Below are 12926 nucleotides of genomic sequence, written 5' to 3' on the forward strand. Positions count from 1 at the left end.
AAATAAACCAAAAGGGAAATAGAAAAAGTGAATTAATATTGGTGGATCAGAACATAATAGCCCTCGTCCAGCATAATACAGACGTGTATGTCTTGCAAATGAATTATGACTCTGCATCCTTACCGTGATACCCTACCCAACCCTTAAAAAGACATTTAAGAACCGGATGTTGACCGAGAGTTTCCAGTTCTTCGAACTCTGCATCATCCTTACTGGGAACACAATTCACAGCACCATCACACAATCATACCTTGGCTCTTCGAGGAACTACTTGTTGCAACCATTTAGCATCATCCCACCAAGAGGCCACTGTGTAGAAACCGTGGTGAAGCTCATTGGTTCAACAGGAACAACAATTCAGAGAATTGGAAGAACTAAACAGAATACGTCATTTAACTGAACTAGAAATCGACATTTGAGGATGTCAATTACAGTGACCCAAAATATATGGTGTCTCGCGGACCAATGGCTTCATTCCCGAATTCTCCAAACATGTCCTCGTCTAATGCATATCGGCTACCGAAATCAACAGGACTAGAGAATCTGGCATGTTATTATTGCAGGAGCACATGGTCATTGTAGCCCGGATCACCATCATCTTGGTACCTGTAAGTGAGGAATAGTTTGTCAAAGGGATCCAACAAAAGAGCAGTAATATCTGATGTGGCTCGACATCAAAAGCAAAATATTACAATTATAAAAACGATATCAAGCATTGTGCTATTTTGTTTCACAGTCGGACATTTCCTATACCGTGGTACAATGTAGACAACGAGAATTTACTTCTTAAAACGTTAATTAATAGCCCACTGGTTTGTTTGGAAAATCAGACTCGAAGCGTTGCAATCACTAAGTTGGCTTCAAAATGTTGCCATGTTCTTTGGTTGGCACCTCTATCACAACTTTAACAGAACATGACAATCAATCAACTAAAACAATACAATCATCAAAAAGGCTAGTGTGGATATTAGTCTGCGCTCAATGCCAGTGTTGATATATGAAGAGGGTGAAAAAATACTGCATCAGTTGGCACGAGCTAGCATGTGTCCCATGCCAGAAAGGGTTTAGAGTCCAAAATATGACAAGGAAAATATTTATCCTGTGCCAGCCAGCCAGTTCTCAATGGCGGCAAAAGAACCCCAAATAGTTGGGACTTACGGGTTTTTTGTTGTTGTTGTGCCAGCCACTCAATAGAGAGATGTGCCAATTGACATCACTTGGTACTAGGAATATATTAGCACACAGCCATGCCATGAGACAACAATTCTTGGGCTATCATATATTTAGTTCAGATAATGTCCAAAAACTAGTCATTTGAGTAAATCAAGAAGCTAAATTCACCTTAGTGAAGCTCAGTCAGGACCTAATATAACAAGTACAAAGATGTCACAAAATTCAAGTTACCGATTGCTTACTTGCAATGGTAAGCAACAGTCTATAACGAATATAAAGCCATCATTTTAGGTGGTGCCAACAAGCACAGAAGATGCATCCTTGCAAAGTCAACTATGACTACAAACCAGACTACCTCAAAAGTGGTAGCAGCCAACACCTGATAAACTTGTGCACTACAGTACCTCTAACCATAAGAACTACTTTAATCTACTGAATCTCACAGCAACTCCATATTGTTACCTTTGACTATGACACTGAAAAGGCCTACCTGCAATTAAATGACTCCACACAATGTAATAAGACCAATGGAATGAGACCTAAGAGAATTATTAAAAGTAATCTGAATATTAGTGTTTATGAGAATTGAACATGTTTTTCTACAGAATAAAAACTTGTTTAAATTAGTTTAACCATTCCTGTTTCAACCATACAAATTAATCTAACTTGACCTGTAGAAGCCAACTTGACTTCTTCCCTCGAAATAAACATGGTCATAAAAATAGGAACAAAGTAGAGATTAAAAAAGACAAATCTAATGCACGAGACTCCAGTTAATGTGGAATATGAGGAAGGTGTATATATGTGGGATCAAGGGAGGGTGTTTTTAAACTCGAACCCCAATGTCTTGAATAGTAAATGGCCAACTTACTATCACACCAAGGTCTACCCTCCGGCCAACTATTATTGCACAGGGATCTAGGCTCAACCTGATCCCACTAAAAGAGGAAAGATCTCACTCCTCAACTTGATCCCACTAAATAGAGGAAGGTCTTACTCATCTAGGAGAAAGATAAACATAACAAGCAACCTTACTATTGTACCAAGGTCCATCCTTTGACCAAATATTACCAGGGATCTAGACTCAACTTAGAACCCACTAAAAGAGGAAAGGTCTCACTCCTCATCTCACTGAATAGTGGAAAGGTCTCACTCCACTAGGAGAAAGAGATCAGAAAGAGTCAGCATAGGTTTTCTTGGGTTATTAAACATAGTATCAAGTTCAATTATACAAGCTTATGAGAAACAGTAGCATATTATCACGCACAGGAACCGTGCACCTGCAACACCTTCACTAACCGACCGTTGGTCACTTTTGTTTGCTTGTACATATGTTTGGCATCGTGTTTTGCTTTGTTTTTTTATGTTTTTGCTTGAAAATAATGAGTGGGAATAGTTAGTAGGGATGTAGAGCGATCGCTCATCAGAATAGGCAAAATTACCCCAAAATAGCCCAGTTTTCACATGTCATGGCCTATTTTCTATAAGCTATGGTGTGATGTGAAACATCAACCATCTCAGCATCCTAGAACCACCCGAGTGGCATAGGGCTAGATGGAGGTTTGAAGTAGTGTCGAGCGTTGATTGGATTCACAAGTTCGCATGTAAAGTCTACGAGGACTTGCCAACACGCCCAATACCCGATGAGCGATGGTTTGTAAACTTAGGACTTTTCATTTGTCTTCTAAAGTCCTTGTTTTCCTTTTCCACTCTTTTCTCTCTTGTATACCAAGTGTTCTTTGAATTGCTTGTAACGCTACCCTCTTTACAAGACGTCAAGACTTGTCTGCCGCTCGTTTTTTGAACTAATTAATTTGCTCTTTTATAGGTCCTTCAGGACTTGAGTAAGGTTGCAATTAGGCTGATCCTTTATGGATGGATAATGCAAGGGTACCTCACAACTTAGGTAATTACAGCTAAGTTCGTGATATTTGGTATCAAAGGGAGCAAGCAATTCAAGCAAATAATGAAAGTTTACAATCTCGCCATGGCAAAGCACCATGGTGAATCGACCAAGACAAGGCAAGTCGAACAATTGCCCCAAGCAATCATAGATGAGTTGCAAGTGCAAACTCGCTCTCAAGCTATTGGAGTCACTCGAAAGGAGTACGACAGCAAAAATAGTAAGGAGAGGAAGCACAATCTGGCTATTCTTTGCGAGCAGAGGAAGCACAATCTGGAGCACCAATCGAAAAGAGAAGTCATAAGGAGAAGCTTACAACTACTGAAACCGGCCTTGATGTTCTCGAAGCGAGTCTAGAAGAACTCTACCTCGGATAGAGAAGGCTCCATGGGGTAGAGAACTCACAAGAGGTAGAATCTTGGATCGATAAAGTCGAGTCCCGAGTCAGTCGATTGACAGAAGATACCAAAGAATCTATGCAGCACCTACACGATGTCATGGCGAACCTCATGGATAGGATCATGTTGCTCATGAGGGCTCTTAATGTGAGAGGGAACAACACTCGCATTGCTCTACCATAAAACTTAAGGGCACCCAAGTTGCATTATTACGTGGGTGCTAGGGATGCGAAGGAACTCAAGAATTTTCTATTCGATATGGAACAATATTTTCGAGCAACGAGGCCCGATTCTAAAGAAACCAAAGTTTCAAAGGTAATCATATATCTGAATGAGGATGCAAAACTATGGTGACGAACATAGTAGGAAGAGATCCAACAAGGTCGGTGCCAAATGGATTTATGGGAGGACTTGAAGCAGAAGTTGAGAACTGGGTTCCTACCCCAGAACACTGAGTTCATCACAAGAAGGAAGCTGAGACAACTCAGCCAAAGTACTTCTATTTGAGACTACATAAACCAATTTTCAGCACAGATGTTAGACATACAAGACATGTCTAAGAAGGACAAGTTTAACTTCCACGATAACCTAAAGCCATGGGCACAACAAGAACTGAATCGAAGGAATGTCATCGATTTCGTCGGGCCAATCACAACTACTGAAAGGCTCATCGACTTTGTTTCCTCAAAGGACTCAAGGAAGAAGAAAATCTTCAAGAAATCGCCCAAATATTCCCAACGAAAGGAGTCAGAAACCGAGCAAAAGAAAAAGAGTTCTCGTAAGGTGTCAAGTTCAAAAGGCAATGCCCTAAAACCTGACGGATGCTTCTTATACAGAGGATCGCACATGGTGAGGGAGCGCCCACAAAAGCAAGAACTCATTGCGCTGATAGTATCAATCCATTCCCCCAGATCGGACAATGGGAACTCCCTAGTTCGAATAGTTCAGAATCCAACAACAACGATGAGGAGTCAAATGGACCTCGGATAGGAGCAATGCATTTGTTGAACATGTTGCGGAGTCAGATGGGAAAGAATGTGAAGACAAAGAACAAAAGCAAGAAGCAACAAGCTAATGTATGTGGACATCAAGCTCAATGACCGAGCAACTCGTGTCATGGTGGATACGGGCACTACCCGCAACTTCATCATCAATCGTGAAGGCGACTCAAGCTGAACCTAGAGAAGAGCCCAGGTCAGATAAAGGCTATGAACTCGAAGGCCAAGCATATCTCCGAGTTGGCGAAGGGGGGGGGGGGGTCCCAATCAAAATTGTGATGTGAAGCAAAAGCACAAACATGATGGTGTTGCCATTGGACAACTTCCAAGTAATCCTTAGAATGGAGTTCATGCACACGGCCAAGTTGGTCCTAATGTCATTCCTAAACTCCTATGTCTAATGCGAGGCGGCGACCCTTACATGGTTCTTGTTTCTCGAGTAGGAACTAAGGACCCACAACAACTATCGGCATTACAATTGAAGGGAGCGCGAAAAGCACAAAATTGGGATGTGAAGCAAAAGCACAAACATGATGGTGTTGCCATTGGACGACTTCCAAGTAATCCTTAGAATGGAGTTCATGCACACGGCCAAGTTGGTCCTAATGTCATTCCTAAACTCCTATGTCTAATGGGAGGCGACGACCCTTACATGGTTCTTGTTTCTCGAGTAGGAACTAAGGACCCACAACAACTATCGGCATTACAATTGAAGGGAGCGCAAAAATCCAAATTAACTTTGATTATGCATCAATTATCAAGGCCTAAACAAGGTGACGATGAAGAATAAGTATCTCATCCCACTCATCACAGACTTATTCGACCAATTGGGCAAAACAAATTACTTCTCCAAACTCAACCTTTAGTCGGGATACTGGTAGGGGTGCATTGTTAAAGGCGACAAAGTAAAGACCACCTATGTAACCAGGTGATAGTAATCATCAACTTAGCAACCATACACCGCAATAGCTAAAGAGCTATGATACATATAGAATGAAAATTGACACCCTCCAATGAATTGAAAAAAGACGGATCGTTCAAGATTAAAGTAAGGAAAACTATTCCAATCACTTTATCAATGAAAAATTGATGAAATAATTAGAACAACACTTTGATTCCCTTAAAATGCCACAAACTACGAAGTTTTATAAGTTGAAAGGAAAAGCAAAATTTTTTTTGGGTTTTGAACGTCACAAGTAGAAAAGCTTAATAAGTTCCAAAGTTTATACAAGAACTTAAAAACAAAACACTCACCAATATTGAAAGATGATTATACTTCTCAATTGTACAAAGGGAATGAATCCATTAAATACATTAAATGACATTCATATTTCTAATTCATTAATGTAGATCACTCATAAATCTGCTTTGAATTGATTTGAATGATTATTCATGAATAAGCCCACAATTCATAATATGGTCCAATATGGTTGAATGGTCTTTATTCTTCAAAATAGACTAAAAATTCATCCTTCTCTCAAAGCTAGACTTTCTCTTCATGATTTGGACTTATTTGAATCATGTTGATCATTTTTGGCTCTTCTTACATCCATAGAACCTTGACCGAGTCTTAACCAGCTTGCTCCTTCCAAATGCCTTCTAATAAACAAATTAAGGCTTCTTTCATCATTTTAGCTTTAACTCTTGTCATTGGTCCTCCATGAATAGTTAAAGGTCTTTGGCAGAATTATGATCAACTTAATGGTTCATATCACCAGGTATGGAACGTTCAAGTTCTTAATGATGCCTTTCGATTTAACCAACACTCCGACCATATTCTACACTCTCATGAATCAATTGTTCAAAAAGCATTTAGATAAGTTCGTGATCGTCTACTTGGATGATATCATTGTTTATAGTCAAATGCTTAAGAAGCATGTTAAGTACATTCGAATAATTTTCAAGATTTCAGGGAGAACACTTTGTTCTTGAAAAGGGAGAAGTGCTACTTTATCTAGACGAAGATTTTATTCTTGAGGCACCGAGTCGACGAAGGATCCATTTGGATAGACAAATCGAAGGTGCGGATTGTGGCAAAGTGGTGAACACCAAAGAATGTACCAAAGCTAAGATCATTCCTTAGTTTCATCAACTATTATCGACGATTTATTTCTAGATACTCGAAACACGTAGCTCTACTAATAGAGCTGCTAAAGAAGGAGCAACCTTAGCGATGGTCAGACAAATATGAAATAACATTTTAAGACCTAAAGGTTGTTGTGTTAGAAAAACCGATACTCAAATTATCAGACTGTAGAAAGTCTTTCAAAGTCCACACAAATGCTTTGGACTTTATTATCGGAGTACTTAAGCAGGAGGATCACCCAATGGCCTATGAGAACTGCAAGCTCAACGAGACAGGGCGATGGTATCCGATGCACGAGAAGGAGATGACAACGTTGGTCCACTATCTACAAGTGTTGCGACACTACCTTCTCGAAACGCGATTTGTGCTAAGGACGAACAATATCGCGTTGAGTTACTTCCAAACTCAGAAGCTCTCTCCAAAGCAAGCACAATGGCAGGACTTCTTAACTGAATTTAATATGGTAATGGAGTGCAAGCCCAGAAGAACAAATGTCATAGGTTATACATTGAGCAAGAAAGTGGAGCTGGTGAATGTCGTGCAATTGGAAGGCAAAGGTCAAACAAGTCAGTTATAATCCAACTTTATTTTCAGGATCAAGGATGTACTGTGCAATGATCCCCAGGCAATAACTCAGATGCAGCTAATTAAAGAAGGCGGCATAATGATTTTGAGTTGAGGAGGGAATCGTCTACACCAAAGGGAATGAGTCTATGTTCTTCGAGCGGATAATTTGAGTCATAAACTCTTGAGAGAGTGTCACGATTCCCCTTGGGTAGGACATCCAGCTATTTATCGAACTTTGGCTCTCGTGGAGAAAGCCTTCTATTGGCCAAAGATGCGGACTGATATATAGGAATATGTTCGGACTTGCCTTACTCGCCAATAAGATAAGGTAAAGCAATGGAAGCCGATGGGACTTTTGAAGTCATTGCTCATACTGAAAAGGCCATGAGAGAGCATTTCCTTGAACCTCATATCAAGCTTGCCAGCATCAGGGGACTTGGATCGATACTCGTGGTGGTTAATTGGTTCTCAAAGTATGCGACATTTATTACTACACCTCTACATTACTCTGCGGAGGAGGTAACTAAGCTAATGATGAAGAATGTGGTGAAGTATTTAAGAGTTCTGCACAATATCATCAGCGACTGAGACACATGATTCTTGTGCAATTCTAGACCAAGTTGTTCAAATTGCTGGGATCCAAGTTATACTTTTTCACAAGTGTCCACCCCAAGACGGAAGGCCAAACTAAAAAAATAAATTTGCTTCTTGAGCAATATCTTCAGCATCATGTAACTGCCAACAAATGAGATTGGATGAACTTGTTGGACATAGCCCATATCTCCTACAATTTATAGTGAAGCTTTGCATCCAACAAGAGCCCCTTCGAGATCATTACTGGACAACAACCATCAACTTGTCACACCTTGTTATACCGAAAGTAGCCCGTCAACATATCACTTTACAAAAGAATGACATCGAAACGTAGGTATTACCCTAGCATACTTAAAGAAGGCGACCACAAGAGATCAAAGTTGACGACTTGGTGTTGGTGAAGCTCCAACCAGCATCACTCCAGTTCTTTATGCATAAAAATGTACAAGGGACTAGTGCGCAAGTATGAAAGGCCCTTCCCAATTATTAACAAGTTAGACAATGTCCCCTATAAGTTGCAACTATCAACGTGACTCAAAACTCACAATATCTTCCATGCAAGCAACTTGAAAGCCTATCATTCAAATCCGTAATATACTTTCTAGCATGTTTCAACTCGGCTAGCCCCTATTAGAGTCTCTTACGAAAAGCGAATTGAAGCCATTTTAGCATATCATAAAACGAAGTTACCCAACGGAGTAGTGTCGATTAAGAACTTGGTGAAATGACAAAAACTTCCCTGAACAAAATTTAGTTGGGAGCCTGAAGATGCCCTGCGTCATAAAGAAGCAATCATCAAAGCCTACCAGCAAGTATCAACGAGGGCATCGATAGTTTAAGTGGGGGAGAATGTCGCGGACAGTCGTCATGCACCAGCAACAACTTCATCAACGGACCGCTCGTCGCTTTCGTTTGCTTATACATATGTTTAGTAGTGTGTTGCTTTGTTTTGTGTGTTTTTGCTTGAAAATTGAGTGGGAATAGTTTGTAGGGTTGCAGAGTAACCGCTCACCATAATGGGCAAAACTACCCAAAATGGCCTAGCTTTCACGTGTCATGACCTATTTTCTGTAGGCTATAATGCGATGCAAAATGTCAGCCATCTCAGCACCCTAGAACCACCCGAGTAGCACAGGGTTGGATGGGGGTTTGAGATAGTGTTGGGCATTGATTGGATTCACAATTTCGCACATAAAGCCTACAGGGACTTGCAAACGCGCCCAACAACTGATGAGCAATCATTTGTAGACTTGCAAAGGCGTCCTTATTTTCTTCTTCCTCTCTTTTCTCTCTTATACACCAAGTATTTGTTGAATTACTTATAAAGTTGCCCTCTTTATGAGACGATGAGACTTGTTTGTCTCTCGTTTTTTGAACTAATCAATTTGTTCTTTTACAGTTCCTTCAAGACCTGAGCGAGGTTGCAATTAGGTTGACCTTTTGCAAATGAATAATGCAAGGGTGCCTCACGACTTAGATGATTCCAATTAAGTTCATAATAGTACGTAAGATATAAAAGAAACAATAAAAAGAGAAGTTATTCTTGCCCATTTTTCCTAGTAGTATGTTAAGAAATGTCAACCAATTCCAATGATTTCTTGTAGTCTCTTGCATTTGAAATTCATTTATTTTCATATAGGTGCATGACACTCTCTTTAGAGGTTTAACCAAAGTACAACATAGTTATAAGGTTGGAGAATCTCTTTTGCTTATATGGCAAGCCATGTTTTATTGTTTTCCTTTATCTTCAATGCCTCTTTCATACTATATATGGTTATCGAAACCCCACATAAGGAGTGGATGAATAAGGATGGCAGAAGATAAATTAGATGGTAGTTTTTCATCCGAGTCTTTGGCATTCTTCACTTGGATCTCATTGCTTGAGTTGGTAATCTCACCAACCATAAGTGAGCACATTACAAAAATTCCACGAATGTGATTCCTAACAAGCAACATGGACAACAACTACATATCGAATAATGGATGATTCAAGCATTCTTTTATTTTCAATGTCATCATGGTTCATGGGGTCAGCCAATCCTAGTCTGAAGTCAATTTTGATGGTTCAACAAGTTATTAGCAAGCTAAGTGGATTTTAATTGATTTCTTCTAATTTTGATGGATTTCCAATCATTTGGAGGAAACAAAAAAAAAAGGCTCTTAGCAACCAATCTGATTTGTCGAACAAACAAATTGCTCTTGGCAGACCCTAAACAAATTGCTCATGGCAACCAATTTGTTGAACAAGCAACCATGCATGAACCCTTTTAACCACCATTAAATGCCATCAGATACCATTTCCAACAATGTGAACCCTCTTTTATATGGTCAAAGTACCTTGCCAACATCATCCCTCCAATTAGCTAAAAGGATATATAAAATTATTAACAAAGATTTTGCTAATTGTGTGCACATTTAACAAATTGTGAAGCCGACCATGAACCTAACCAATGTCAATGACTTGATAGTCTTTCAAACTACACTACGACTAATTCTTTTCTAATATTATGCAAATTGTTTCATAACGTTCATGATACCTGATGTCATGTTTAGAAATTTTATGATTCTCAAAGCAGTCATAACATGTGGAATCAGATCCTTGCAATTTTGTAGCAATATGCCATGAATCTCTCATACCAGGATAAACAAAAAATGGAATCTGATTATTGCATTTTCTAGGGATATATCCTGATGCTCTCAAGTGGGGCACCACCTTGAACATTTTGAGTTTAGGTTTCCTACAGAAAAACTATACCCTTGGACAGACAACAACCAACAATAGTGCAATACCTTCATATGCTTCGAAGGATCCAAACGGACTGAGAAAGAGCTACCCAGTAAGACAATACTCAAAAACACAAATAAAGAAATTTTTAGGAAAAAGTATTCTTTAGGAAGACTTCCCTTGCAAATTGTAGTCATCCAATCCTTTATGTCAATGGCTGCACAGATATGATATGAAAAGTCGCATGTCTATATTGAAATGTGTATTTCTGGTAAACTTGAAACGGCATTTTTTATTGAACAAGGATTAACAATTATGATCATGAATACAGAATACAAATATTCGTAATTAAAATCTATACTGTATGATTCTATATTATTACTACTATCAAAAAAATTATTTTTCATTAAAAAACTCGACAATCAACAAAACTTTCACAATTTGGGGACATCACTAAAATACATAGTTATCATCGACAAATATCCAAATGCAAATGATTATTATGGTTGTTGTAGTAGGATTGTTCCAAACAAATTTGACATGCAACCATCTTACGACTTAAAAATGAAGAAGAGTTTGGTATATAACCAAGTGGTCTTTGTTCCTAACTTTCTTTCATATCCAGACTCTGTGATTCCTCGTGCTTTTTCATTAGCAAGGTTCTTCTATATCAATTAATCTGTCCATTGGAGAATAATTCTCTCTAGTGACCTTAGGACTTCCCAAGAGCTAATATGATGGCATGATTTCCATCCAAAAGAATCTTTACCAAACATATGAAAAAAGGAGGACTTAGAAAAAAGTCGAAGTACTTTCCACACTTCGCTTTTCTTCTGAACGCTCAACATAAGTCATTGTAACCATAAGTACATTGAAATGATCTAAAGTTGTAAGCATTATAATTTTTTTTATGTCACACTCAAAGTCTCTAACATCACACTTCAGATTGAACCTACTACCTAGAACAAGTTACAGTTCACACTGACCTCGCCCAGTATCATTCCCAACATATTGGCTAGATTTTATTGGCTCATAGCAAAAATAACCTCACTCCAGCTAACAAAACATGGACGGAAATACCAATCTTGAACTGCAAATTCGGGTATATGTTTGAACTTCGCATCATTATTCTGTTCCAGTGAACGAACCTATACCAATGGCCACAAGATATGAGGACCTCCAAATAGGACGCAAAAACAATATGTGCATTGATGCAATATTCAACCGAAATAATACTACACTATTGAAAAGTAACATTTGCCAGCCAACATATTTGTCAACTTGGATAGGAAGAAAAGCATAACTTTTTTTCGGATCAGCAAGTTAGAAGGTAGGGCAGCTGTAATCATGTTCTTCCTCCTCTACGTCTGCGTGCTACATAGTCACCTCTGTCAGGGTAGTAGACACCAGTCTCTTCCAACCAAGAAGCAAGTGGGCTTCCATGAATAGTTCCAACACTACGATATCTGGTTTCCATGTCCACCAACAGTTCATTCTCTCTTTCCCACAAGTCCTTACCCCTCGCCGGAATCAATGACCCAGACCAAGTATTATGCCACAGGAAGGAAAATGCCACCAAAAGCAAAGGAAAGATGAAAAGGAGGGCACCTCTCTCTCTCTCTCTCTCTCTCTCTCTCTCTCTCTCTCTCCTTGTTCTTTGCTTACCCACCCTTACCAAAACAACATGACTAGATCAAGAACCCTAACACCAAGAATCTTGAAAAGAGACAAAGGCGAAGAAGAAGAAGAAGAAGGAGAAGACGAAGAGAAATAATAAGCATCAGTGCACGGACCTTTTTCTCCTCGGACGTCTCCTTCTTCTCGTAGGGGAAGGAAAGATCCCGATGGCTGGCATCAGAGGCCGCATTCCGGAAGGAGACGGAGAGAGCAGGAAGAAACCCTGGTAAGCCCGTCCCTCCTCTTTCTTTGGCTTCTGACTCCGCCTTGGGCTCGCAACTCTGATGCGTGACACAGAGAGAAAGATGGAGAGGGCGTTAGGGAGGATGAGCAAAATAAATACACAGAGAGAGGAGGGGGCAAAGAAAGAGTGTCAGCTGTTACTGCTGCTTTCGAGCCTGTCTCCTCTATTCCTTTTTCTTGTTCTTTTCTCCGCCTTTGTCTTTCTCTCTCTCTCTCTCTCTCTCCCTCTCTCTCTCTGCTCGCTTTTTCTTTTATGTTCTCAAGAAAGGCGAATGCAGAAGGGAGAAGAGAGAGAACGAGAGAGACGGGAATGCCAACGAGGCGGAGAGAGACGACTGTGCGTGCGTGAGGAAGAGGGGAGAGAGATAGAGAGAGGAAAAGAGAGGGGACGGGGGGGGGGGAGAGGATTTTCGAACAGGGAGAACGACGCGCGTGACGCGTGCACCGGGCTGATGCGCTGGCGCTCGCGTGTCATCCAAAGTATCACCCGGATCATCTTCTCGGCTGACAAGGCGGGACCCGAAGATTGTCCCCACAAATCACGTCGCCCGTAAACTTTCAT

At 40.0% G+C, this 12926-nt stretch overlaps 1 long non-coding RNA gene across 1 annotated transcript; it reads right to left on the reverse strand.

Moving 5' to 3' along the window:
- Positions 1-3: 3 nt before the first annotated feature.
- Positions 4-12718, reverse strand: LOC135648855 (uncharacterized). The gene is made up of 3 exons (XR_010501121.1): positions 12506-12718; positions 12238-12402; positions 4-606 (listed from the first exon to the last, which is right to left on the reverse strand). It is a non-coding gene; the product is annotated as an uncharacterized LOC135648855 (long non-coding RNA).
- Positions 12719-12926: the final 208 nt, after the last annotated feature.

Source organism: Musa acuminata, chromosome BXJ3-9 (assembly GCF_036884655.1).
Source record: "Musa acuminata AAA Group cultivar baxijiao chromosome BXJ3-9, Cavendish_Baxijiao_AAA, whole genome shotgun sequence".
Taxonomy (NCBI): domain Eukaryota; kingdom Viridiplantae; phylum Streptophyta; class Magnoliopsida; order Zingiberales; family Musaceae; genus Musa; species Musa acuminata.